Raw genomic sequence first — 13,227 nt, 5'->3', positions numbered from 1 at the left:
ACTTTCTGGTGTCACAAAGGATCCTCTTTCAATGGACGGACTCAATTCCCGGACGGGATTTTTTGGTTTTTGTTGTCTTTGTTCGCGTATTTGCCGCACGTATTAGCATGCGGAGAATCGCTGTGGAATTATTTCTTTTTCAAAACAAAAGCTTCAACGGGGGTTTTTTTTTTTGCCAGGAATTTTAATGCATCCAGGAAAACCTCAGTCTAAAGACTCATTTCAATTTTTTTCTACGTAAATCATCATCATCAGCATAAGCAGCTGCAGCCATGGTCAGTCCACTGCTGGATGAAGGCCTTCCCAAGTCGCCGACACCTCTCCCGGTCCCGGCGGCGATGTGACAATCAACCGAGCGCTGTGCACATGCCGATTTCATCGCATACCGACAAAATGCGTTTTACTCGCAAGCGTCGGCTGGAGTAGAAGTGCACTGGAGCAGGTTCACACGTTTTAAAAAATAATTTTCACAAATGCCATTAAAACCAGCGACTGAATCATTAAAACTGCACGCTGTAATTCACAATCGTGCCCAATTCACAGCATGTGTCCGTGTCGCTACACGAATCATTCTCAGCCCTTTGTCAATCCGCTGCTGGAAAAGGTCTCCTCGCAACATGGCGCTCGTAGGAGTTGTCTGACTATACTTCACCAAGTAGGTCACTCTTAGTTGTGAAGGGACAGACACCAAGCTAGCCACTGACGTCAGCAGTCAGTTGTGCTGACCGCCCCTTGAAAGGACCTAGGCCCAAACGATGTTTTTAGTGCGCCACATTTTTAGTTCGTCACCTGATTATAAACATTACATATGCATTACAAGCCGCGTAACTTAATGCTATCACAGCCTTGTTATAGCATTGACAGACGAATTACAATTATTTTAGCATTATTAGAATGCTGAGCTTTCCATTTTTATGATGATAATCATGATTAGTAGTACTGTATTTAAATTTGAGCCAACAAAAATTTGATACACCCCTGTTTTTAATGAATCTGGGGCTCCATTAGCCATTTGGGGCCATACGCTTTTACTTAGTTTTCTTATGCCTAGCACCACCACGGTTAACCATAACTGGGAATCAAACCCCCAGCGATAGAATAAAACACCTAACATTACTTGGATTTTAGCCACGGTCATTAAACGCATCCAGATGTGATTAAAATCAATCCAGTGCCCTTTGAAAACCCAGGTGAGAGCCCATTTGGATTCATAATCTACATTGCAAGGAATGTCCAGAGATGCTTGCAGTCAAGAGGGGCGGGCTATCTTTAGACTCCAGCTGCCGATAATTATAATTGAATTTCGGCTCTACACAATCGCACACCAGTTTGCTTTTGGCAAATCGTGTCGCGCAGACTTGTGTAAAATTTTCAACTAAAAAAAAAGGGGCACTCTCAGTGGTGAAGTTACTACAGAAATGACCGAGACACAGATGACACTGGTCAACACACTTTTTCTGGCATAAGGTATTCCAACGGTTTCAAAGTAACTTTGGGGTGCTGATTCCAAATCTGGCATCAGTTTTTTGTCTATAACATCAGGTTTTTGAGATATCAAATATTGCATTTTAATAAAAACTGCAGAAGAAAAATATTAAATAAATGTGGATATCTACATAAAATTATATTATAAACACACCATCCTAAAAATACAGCACCATATTTTAACATTAAAGCAGTCACTGACTCGCAACAACTTGCAATCATAAGTGACAGAGTTAATTTCGGGTAAAATCAATGAAAATTGGGTATTGCGATAGCATCAAAATGAGATGTGATAGAGCAAATCTGAGATCAGATTTGTAATCAGCACCCTGAAATTAGTCTAAAACAGCTGCAAAAGTCCAGGCCAGAAAAAAAGTTTTTTTTTTGTTGACCAGTGTAATAATGCGGCCGTCAACTTTCAGCAATCTGGGTCCAGCGATGGGCAATTCAGCACTAGAGGCTGTAGATGGATGCAGCGAGCTTCTGTCATTTTCCAGCATCTGTCGAAGGCCTAGTGATTGGGTAATGGGTGCCCGAACACCATTCGCTTCCTTCACATCCATTCATTCGTTCGGGCCACACCTGGCACAGAGGCCGTGTAAAATAAGCACGGTTAAAGGTGAAACCCCGCAATTGCTTGCTCACGTGACTGCTGGCAGAAGGGCCTGACACTCGAGACAGCTCGACAGCGCTCCACGATAAAGAGTGCTTTCGTCTATTCTTCCACGCTGACCAAGTGTCTTGGAATAGGTGGGAGTGCTGGAGCCTCGTAAAAAAAAAATATTCACCATGCATGGACTTCGCTAGAAAAGATAATGCAATAAAGTGTTGAAAACAATGCATTTGCCAAGCAATGACCATTCAAGAAAGATGAAAAAGATATCCTTAGGTTTTTTTTGGTAAAGTCACGTAGGTAAAAAAACATTAAAAAGCAAAATAAAATAAAAATCACGACGTTTCGGAGGCAGGTGGTACCGTCACAGCCACGACAGTACCACCTGAAGACGGAAGCTTGTGTTGCCTCCGAAACGTCGTGATTTTTATTTTATTTCACTTTTTAATGTTTTTTTACCTACGTGACTTTACCGAAAAAAAACCTAAGGATATGAATCATTGCAGTCACGAAAGCTTCAAATCTAGAATGAAAAAGATAGTTTGCTCGAAATGCAAGAAGTAAGCCCATGCCTGTAGATATGTTTTGTAAGGCCCTGTGGAATAGGCACACTTTTCCCCACCACGCACGACCTTCCGATCGACTAACTGTGGTGTTTATCCGATTCGCAGCGAGGTTTTTTTTAGTTAGATGTGACCTCCGGCAAATCGACGTTACCCATTCAAACGCCCTGAGACTCCTCTCCAACGATAACAACAGCACCGACCGGTGGCACTGCCGAGGCAGTGATAAGCTCGGCCACGTTCGAGTCACGTCACGCCCTTTATGGATTGTCTGTGTCTGGGTGGAGGAGGGTTTAAGGCGCACACCGTTAGGGGCCGTCCATAAATGACGTCACGCGATTTTGGGCGATTTTTGACCCCCCCCCCCCCCGTCGTCACACGGCGTCACAAAAAGTCAGAACCCCCCCTCAAATATGACGTCACAAAGCTATGACCTTAGTAAATTTAAATAATCAAATAGTTAATAATGAAAATTAATCTAAATGAGTGTTGTTATAACAATTCTATATTTATTTAAAGTTGCGCATTTTATGTAATGTCACATTTCTCAAACCTCCCCCGTCACATATCGTCACAAATGTCTGATCCCCCCCCCAGGTGCGTGACGTCATTTATGGACGGCCCCTTATTTACGCGACGACCTCACCCAAAACAAACCAATTATGACTCATTACTATGCCGTAACTTTTTGTTATATCTGCTGGGTGGACAGAGGTGAGGAGGGGTTTAAGAAATGTCCCCATTGGGGATGGGACCGTAATTCGAGGAATCGCCCCACGGATAGACATGGGGTGATCACTGCTCTACGGGATTCACATTGATGGTAAGTTCACTTAGCGCACGCAGATTATTTTATTTGGTAGATTTAGTTTTTGTACAATCCTCCCCCGCCTCCCCACCACATTTTTCCCCCCTTCGCGTTTGTTCCATCTCCTCTGGGCGTTCCCTTCACCCGTAGTCCCTACGCTCGTGATGTAGCGAGCCCCATTCCCCTGCCTTTCCCCGCTGCCCCGTGAGCACCGCTTTCCATGGCTTGTCCTCAACAATGTCTGTGCCCCCCTTCCCTCGATATCGCTCTCACTCCGCACCCGGCTCTTGTCAACAACAACAAAAAAACAAAAAAAAAGACCCATTTTCTTGGTTCTTTCGGTAAAGTCACGTAGAATGGAAATAATAAAAAAATATTGTTTTATTTTAATTATTTTATTATTTCCATTCTACGTGACTTTACCGAAAGAACCAAGAAGATGAATCCCTGCAGTCACGAAAGCTTTAAATCGAAAAGTACCCATTGTTTCAACCGCCGCACCCGAAGATGGGATCGAACCCGTGGAGCCTCTGGATTGTTAGGGGAAAATAAACATTTAAGAAAAAACCGCGTCGCGCAATTGTAAAAATCACTCCTCTTACGCGCCGCATCGCCAGGGGATTGAGAGTCTGACTCACGAGCCCCTCGGTTTCACCGAGACGGGGAACAAAAGAGCAAGTGGCGCTATGTTTAGAACACTCGGCTCGACAATTGAAACGTTGCGAGTTCAATTCCCGGCTGGCGGTTGACTCAGCCCCATCATCGTTTATTATTCATACCGCCACCGCCTGCGCCGTCCGACTCCAACGCCCCCACGCAGCAATGGGGTGTTTTAGATAATTATTCAGAAATGGAAGTGATTGCAGACCAAATATAATGTTGGAAGGGGGGCAAAAGCAACGCAGTACCATTTGGACAATGTACACAACAATCATGAACGAACACATTTGAAAAGCTAAACTGTGCCCGGGTCTGCTTGCTTTCTCGCTCACTTAATTTGCATTACAGTATTCAAACGAGGTCTGAAAATAATACGTCTCTAAACTCATCTTAAATTGATGCAATTGCGGGAGCATTAACAATATTGCCGGGTTAGTTGTGACTCAACTTTGGTGCAAAATCAAGCAACAGCTAAAATGCAAAAAAAAAACTGTTGCTGCTCTAAATAAACATCAACCATCTTAATTTGGAGCTTTAATTCATTATTTTATCTTCATACGTGACTTTACCGAAAGAACCAAAGAGAAACATCAACCATACTAAGTGGATTGTTCCAACTAAATACAATTGTCACTCTCGGTCGTGGTGGTGGAGCCTGCAATCCAGTGCCTTGTGGAGGCAAAGGTTTGTGCGTCATAAAGATTCGTAATTGGAGCTACACGTGAGATGGCAGTCGATCAAGTTGTCTCACTCGGCCCACCAGCGTGAACCTTCGATCGTGCGGTGAATTTCCTTCAGTTATGATCATTGTTCTTTTACCCTTTTATCTGGCAACAAAACTGACACCTTTTTTACAAGGAGTCATGTTTGCATAGACCACAATACCTGCAGTCGGAATGCAAACAAAAAACATAACTCTAATAATGTATGCACTATCCTTGAAGTTGATTGGTCCACACCAGAGACAGCTTTCCTTAGAGCCTAGTCTCACATGGTGATGGACCAGATGACGCCAAAAGGCGCACAACTCAAAGATAATGCACCATCAGAGTATGAGAACTCGGGGTAATCATTTACACCATACATTATCAGAGTTATGTTTTTTGTTTGCATTCCGACTGCAGGTATTGTGGTCTATGCAAACATGACTCCTTGTAAAAAAAGGTGTCAGTTTTTTCGCCAGATAGAAGGGTAAAAAAACTATTATCATATTTTTCTACTGGCAAATGAGGTTCCAATGGTGTAATTCCTTCAGTTACTCCAGACTCCCCGAGACAATTGTTGCATGATGGGCGTTTGTTCTTTGGTCTGCAGCTTTAAATAAAATCAAATAAAGCCATGGCCGGGATTGAGCAACGTGCTGCCTCAAGGCAGGGGTCACAGCAGTGTCCAGTGGGTAGGCAGCTCTTTTGCGCTGCCGTTATTATATATATGTGTATTTATATGTGTAATTTTTTAAAAGGCTTTTAGTAAACGCTACCGAGTTTTAACTCCTTTGATGGTCCTGCGTGGCCGGGCGGCTACCGTCGTTCTCGCGAACTTTCTCGCGAACTTTCTCTTGTCGCGACACACCACCGAGAGACTCGAGACAGATACTTGCCTTGGCGGTGCGTGTGGTACAAAAAAAATATATAGAAAATAGTGTGCGAGTAGTCCCAAGCAGAGCTTAGAATTTCAATTTCGATTCTGCCCGTTTGTTGTGTGCACGGTCTACAATGTACGTTTTTTTTTAACGTTGCATACATTTGGCTTGCAAACACTTCATTACGGAGTAATGATCTCAAATGCCCCTTTGTTCTGGCGCCTCGAGATGTACTGCATGGCAGGCGCAGTATAAATTTTAAATGATGACGATGATGAAAATGTATTATTACAAATATTACTTACATGCACACATTCCAGTTTACCGCAGCCAAAGTGATTTCCATTCAACTGATAAAAGCGCAAACCACCACTCACACTCCTGTTTAACATCCCAATTCAGACAAGATAATTCCACCGTCCTATGGCGGGAGCGAGTCTATTCACGAGACAGGTTCTGATTTTGAGATCTAACCACAGTGGCACATGGCCAGCATGCCTTGATCACTCAACAGTTGGATGAAGACCTCCCCAAGGAGTAGCCTTTTCTCGTAGATTCGTGATGCAAACAATCTGTCCGGCACCTGCAGAGGAGCTGATTCCATCACTCCATCTCCACAGTTGGCATACTCTCAGATGCGTTCCTGCTTTAGGCCGTCACTCCACCGTTAGTCTCAACCTTAGGCCAACATCCCTTTGTAGCCACTTGCCCATTCACCAATCCTTTCTTAACGGCTAATACGATGCCCACAATTGGAATATGTTCCCTAATCCACGTGTTCCTCACGCTGCCTCTCAGTCCAAATGCAAGCATGCACCCTTAAACTTGTTTTTTTAATGCAGTTGTTACTTTCGTTCAATTAAATTTTCTAATGTCCACGTTCCTAATTCATATGCATAACAGCGGGTAACATGCACTAATTAACACAACATTCACTTGCACTGTACGGACACGTATGTCGGATGGACGACATCAGGAGAATCAAAAGTGTGTTGTTCGGATACATGAAGGGAAGCGTAAAGAGAAGAAGGCCTTACAGAGATTGGATTTTAGCGACGACATAGATTGGTGGCAGCAAGATGTGGCCACTACTTGAGAGAGCAAATTCTTCACAAGACGGAGGAAAATGGAAACAAATGAGGAAATTTCGATGTAAAGCTTTCGTGACTGCAGGGATTCATCTTCTTGGTTCTTTCGGTAAAGTCACGTAGAAGGGAAATAATAAAATAATACAAATAAAACATTCTAAAATAATTCTCACGACGTTTCGGCCACAACGCAAGCAGCCGTCCTCAGGTGAAGAACAGGTCTGTCGTCTTCCCGACAGACCTGTTCTTCACCTGAGGACGACTTCCCGACAGACCTGTTCTTCACCTGAGGACGGCTGCTTGCGTTGTGGCCGAAACGTCGTGAGAATTATTTTATTATGTTTTATTTTTATTATTTTATTATTTCCCTTCTACGTGACTTTACCGAAAGAACCAAGAAAATTACGAAATGCGCAGTGGAAACCTAGGGGCTCATCTGCCCGTGGATCGTGATGATGATGATGATCAGAACATTCGTACATTTTAGACGTATTCCCCATATATGTATGCACACACGTGCAGATTATTTAGTCGCTGACGAAAACGATTGTATAGTTTTCTCTAAAATATACAATAGTTTTCTGAAGCAACCGGAACATTGACGTACCAAGCATCACCCAACCACCCCCCCACCACTCTAGATTGTGGATGCAATTATTTCCTTTAAAACGAGGACACACAAGATGTGGCGTTGGCGTTTAAGGTCAGGCACTACTGAGATGACTCAGTGATGCTGAAACCCGTCCGGCAGATCTCTTATTTAATAAACAAACACTGGGGGGAGAACAGTAATTCGAGGAAAAGAAAGCACACAAGGCCAACAAATTAAACGATATTTCCTCTCAGAGATTACACAATCCATTTCGGTTATTTATTTATATCGCCCGAAATAGAATGTAATCAGTTGACCCATACATTTTAACGGAACTGACCATCTCACCGTCATCTCCGGCGAGATAGGCATCATTTAATAAGAGCAATTTGGAGGGGAAAATATAAACAAACAAAAATCTCGAGCAGAAGCCACTCTAAACAAAGTGGTGGGAGATTAAGATCGTCTCCCAGTCCCGAGGTAAAATCCATTTCTGCAAAGGAGTGGATATGCCAGCATTGGGTTACCATGGCAACATTAACACTCAGGACACGTTAACCTACAAAAGTGCTTTTAATAAACAATCCACACACACACACGTGTATGCACACACAATTACGAGCACAAACAAATACAAAGATCCCCCGTATAGCCTTTAACAGACTGTTCGGGCAAGTGCTGTGAGCGAGCAACGAGGTTGTGGGTAACCACCACCACGACCTCGTGGTGATGTTTAACACCTCTCCAATTACTCATTTGAGGCTGAGTCGACCTAGGTGAGGGCCTAGGACCGGTTCATATAATTGCCACTGGTGTTAGCCGTGAAGCGGGAATTGAACTCCGGCGGTCAACAAACACACACAAACATATGCCTCTACACGCAAACACACGTGCACACAGATACACACACAACAATAACAACAACAACAGCAGCCACCACTAATTGGCGGTGAAGTCACCACGGCGCCTGCGCCAAAGCTGGGCGAGGCGCACGTTGAGGCCACGTCGGGTGTCGAAGGTTCGCTGACACGAGAGGTCACGGGGGCAGGCCCACGGTTTTAATGGGTTACGCGTTCACATGCTCACGCACAAAGACAAAGATCCCCCGTGTAGCCTCAGCAGCCTGTAAGGGCAAGTGCTGTTAGCGAGCACCTATAAAGGCCGGCACGGCACATGACGGGGGTGGGTGGCCAGCACCACGCCCGGGCCGCCTTTGTGTCCCAAGTGGCGATGTTTACGCACCGCACCAGGTACTCATTTGAGGCTGAGTCGACCTAGGGGAGGTCCAGGACCGGTTCAGATCATCGTCACCGGTATCGGCCGTGAGCGGGAATCGAACTCGGGTCGCCAGGTTCGTAGCGCAGCGCGCTAACCGCTACACCACCGCTCCCCACATGCATGCACGCACACACACAGACAAAGATCTGTTAATTGTCTTACAGACCACTGGAGCAAGTGCTGTTAGCGAGCAATTGTTCAAGCCATGCCACATGCAGGAGATCTAGTATCTCCCACCACCTTGTGTTCCCCATTAGTGATGTTGACACACCGCACCAAGTGTTCATTTAAGTCTGAGTGGTGTACTTAGTGCAGGCCCGTGACAGATTCAGATGCCACTTGCCACCCGTGTTCTCCATGGCCAGGAATAAAGATCAGGCTGTCAGCATCCCCAGCGCAGCACGCGAACCACCACGCTATGCAGACATATATCCACGCACGCGTACTTAGGGTAAGTCCTGCTCGCTAGCACCGACGCACAAACGTACACATGCAAACGCTCTATATGCGATATGGCCATTAATAGATTGTTGGAACTCGTGTTGTTAGCGAGCGACTATTTAGGCCGGCACGGCACACGAGGGGGTGGGGTGGCGAGCTTCACGCCTGGCTGCCTCCCCACTGCTCAAGATCACACACTGCACGTGGTACTCATTTATGGCTGAGTCAACCTAGGGGAGGCGCAGGACCGGTTCAGACATCACTCACCACTGCTATTTGCCATGGCCAGGAATCAAATTCAGAATGCCGGGGTTGGTAACAGTGCTTTAACCACGAATGCCACCGATTCACCCAAACATACAAAAAAGACACGCACCAACACATATATGCTCCACGAAACAATACCGATACACCCACATGCACAAATACACACACACACACATGTGCACAAACACTCCACTTGGCCATTTTTACTGAGTGTTGTGCCACATCACCCACATTAATTGGCAGTGTTTCAACCCTTGTACTGCTTTCTTTAAAACAAAGCACTGCGCCTAATTAAGTGGCACAAACAATCAGGGTAATGGGCAAAAAATGGATCATGTCTCAGAGTTTTTGTTGTCACCAATGAACTGGCAATTAACGATGGGAGCAGATAATAATTGCAAAAACAAAATGATTGCTGCAAAGGCCCCGCGTGATACATCTCATTAGAGGGTATTGGTACCCCAGAGTGCACACATGTCTCTGTTTGCATCTACGTATAGAGTCACGTGGACACTTTAAATACACGTAAAGGCTGGTGCTGGATACAACCATATTTCCCAATGTGATGTGTAACTGTGATCCTTCCCCGTGTATCGATAGTTACATTCTAACGTGCACATTTATTGAGGGGTCACTGTGTGTTGTTGTCTTGGTGTGGTCCGGGACTGTTTTTGCTGTTGCTTCTGCTGCCTTGCCCAAGCTTGCATTCAGTGTTGAAAAATCGCCAGAATTTATATACAGTAAGGTCTCACAGCACCGTATATCTGGATACATGCATGTGCATCTTTGGGGATGACGCTGGTGAAGGGTCTAACGGCACTGCGCTGAGAACCTGGCGTGCTGATTTATCCTCTCCCGACTAACATCAGTGGCGAGCGATATGTAAACCGCTCCTGGATGGCCCCCTTCACAAACCCACACTGACCACCAGAATGATGAAGTACGATCAAACAAGCCTCGCGGCCAACGTGGTATGTGGGGTAAAACTGCCATCCAGCAGTGGATTTGACAAAAGGTTGATAATTACTGACTTAGAACATTTCCTGCATCTTTAGTAAACAATGGTAGGTCCCTTTTTATTGGCACGTCCCATTGAGTCTCGATGATCTTCTTGAGGAACATCCCTGTCTTGAGTTATTTCGCCAATTCTCTAATGAGCCTTTAATGAATTAAGGACAAAGGCGACTCGGGCATGGTTCTGGCCACGCGATTCACAACTGCGCAGCGCACGACGCTCTTAATAGGTTATTTCTAACAGCATTGTCTTTGACCTAAGATGTACAACAAGGGCGGGAAATACCCATGAAATGTATTTCAAGATGCATTGTAGCTGCTGTAAATACACGCGCGTACGTACTGCGAAATGCATCATGGAGTCTTTGCGCTTTTACGATGAGGGGTAATAAAGGGGATTGGAAAAAACAAGGCTCGGCTTCACAACCGTAACAATTAAATTAGATAACATTGCAGTCCAATACACCTTTTCTGGAGCAGTGCTATCCAGCATTTTACTGAGCAGGAAAATACAAACGCAAGTGACTCATACCCTTGCCTGCATTATTTGGTTATTTAAGAGGTACTCATGCACAGTGTTGTGTTGGGTAAATACACACGGATGTCCCAGGGCGTGACGCATATTCATATACACGGGCGTGCAGCACGTGGCATATCTGCAGCAACGGCTGTTTGGGGAAGCTGCCGTGGTCCAATGGTTCGCACAATGGACCTGCGATGCAGAGGTTTGATCTCCCGGTGCGGAAGTTGAAACTGGGATACATTTTCTTGGTTCTTTCGGCAAAGTCACGTAGAATTGAAATAATAAAATAATAAAAATAAAACAATAAAATCATTCTCACGACGTTTCGGCCACAACGCAAGTAGCCGTCCTCAGGTGGAGAACAGGTCTGTCGAGGAGACAGAGTCTGAATGACAAGCCCCAGGCTTGGAGCGACTATTTAAGCTGGGATGGAGGGGCGAAGAGCGCCTTGACAAAATAATTTGCATATCAAGAGGAATTTAGCATATTTATGGGAAATGCAGATATGCGATTAGGACTACTTGTGAAATGCGTAGGAGGTTTGGCGAGGGGTTTAAAGTAATTATGCCCGTGCATTATGCAGGATTAGCAGCATCAAAGGGAGAGGATAGGGGGTAGCATTAATAAAGGGAAAAATTGGATCCATTTCTTAAATCCTCCCACAAATTCCTCCCCCCCTCCCCCATGGCTCTATCCACCCAGAAGGTCATGGGTTCGATCACGAACGTGACACCTCAATATTTTGGAGTTTGCATGTTCTCCCCGTGGTCCTCCGGTTTTTCCCTCCACATTCGGAAAGACGTGCGTTTAGAGTATTTGGCTGCTAGAAATGTCCACATGACAAAGCAACTTATTTGAGATTTTTAGGTTTTTTCGGTAAAGTCACGTAGGCAAAAAATGTAAATTAATAGAAGTAAAATAAAAATAAAAGATATAATAAAAATAAAAAATTATAAAAGTAAAATAAAATATTTTATTTTTATTAATTTTAATTTTTTTAATAAAAATATATATATAATAAAAATTCTAATTAATAAAAGTTAAATAAAATATTTAATTTGTATTTGACTTTTATTCATTTTAATTTTAATTTTTTACCTACGTGACTTTACCGAAAAAACCTAAAAATATGAATCCTTGCAGTCACGAAAGCTTCAAATCTACAACTTATTTGAGCTTTCATTTGTGGCCAGGTCGCTTCTTAACTGGTCAAGCAAAGCCTAGTTTATAAATGGGCTTACCACAGGTAGTCGTGTGTTGGAGTGGGTCGCTCAAACTTCTTCTCAAGGGTCTGGCCAGTGTGGCGGATGAGGAGGCCAAACACTCCTGCAGAGGACCTCTCTGCAGCTCCCTTCTGCCAGCAGCGGCGTGACGAAGACATCGCAGGGCTGCACCGTCGTCTCTTACTTTTACTTAGGAGACTACGAGAGAAGATTTTGGAGGTCGGGTGTTCACCTTAGCCAACGTCGCCAGCTACAGGATCGAGCCAAAGGTGGCATCAACAGTATTGAACCTGTTGCCCACGTGACCTGATTAAAACCACTCGCAGATATCCAACTTGAATTCATGGCGACATGTACGTAGGTACGCATATTGAACTTCCTTCGCAACGTACGTCGGCGACCGTGCTAATCGTAGGTGGCGGGGAAGGACAACAAACTAAATACAAAGAGCAGCTCTAAATAAATAAGTTGTCATGGAGGCCCTTCTACCAGCAGTGGCATAAGCAAGCAATTGATGGGCAGCACCTTATCCCTTTTTGACAGTGCAAAGACACAAAAAGACACAGATCCCCCGTATAGCCTGAACAGACTGTTGGAGCAAGTGCTGTTAGCGAGCATCTATGAAGGCCGGCACGGCACACGAGGGGGTGAGTGGTCAACACCGCCCGGCCTCCTTTGTCTTCCTAGCAGCGATGTTTGTACACCACGCCAGGTGCTCATTTGAGGCTGAGTCGACCTCGGGGAGGCCCAGAACCTGTTCAGATAATTGTCAATGGTGTTGACCGTGAGCAGGAATCAAACTTGGGTCGTCGGGTTCAAAGCTAAACTACCGCTAGCCACATGCTCACACACGAAGACAAAGATCCCCTCTATAGCCTAAACAGACTGCTGGGGCAAGTGCTGTTAGCGAGCACCTATGAAGGTACAAGAGGGGGTGGGTAGACAACATCACCCCCGGCCGCCTTTGTTTCCCCAGTGGTGATGTTTATACACCGCACCAGGTACTAATTTAAAGCTGAGTCGACCTAGGGGAGGCCCAGAACCGGTTCAGATAATAGTCACCGGTGTTGGCCATGAGCGGAAATCGAAC

At 44.9% G+C, this 13,227-nt stretch overlaps 1 protein-coding gene across 5 annotated transcripts in view; it reads right to left on the bottom strand.

Annotated features, from left to right (window-relative positions):
• The window catches only part of LOC133352464 (glutamate receptor ionotropic, kainate 2-like), a 219,631-nt gene that overhangs the window by 56,957 nt on the left and 149,447 nt on the right, over positions 1 to 13,227 (bottom strand). The window lies entirely within an intron of this gene.

Source organism: Lethenteron reissneri, chromosome 5, assembly GCF_015708825.2.
Source record: "Lethenteron reissneri isolate LAM-NWPU_2019-01 chromosome 5, ASM1570882v1, whole genome shotgun sequence".
In the NCBI taxonomy this organism is placed as follows: domain Eukaryota; kingdom Metazoa; phylum Chordata; class Hyperoartia; order Petromyzontiformes; family Petromyzontidae; genus Lethenteron; species Lethenteron reissneri.
Note: the sequence above shows the minus strand (reverse complement) of the source record. Positions and strands in the feature narration are given on the sequence as shown.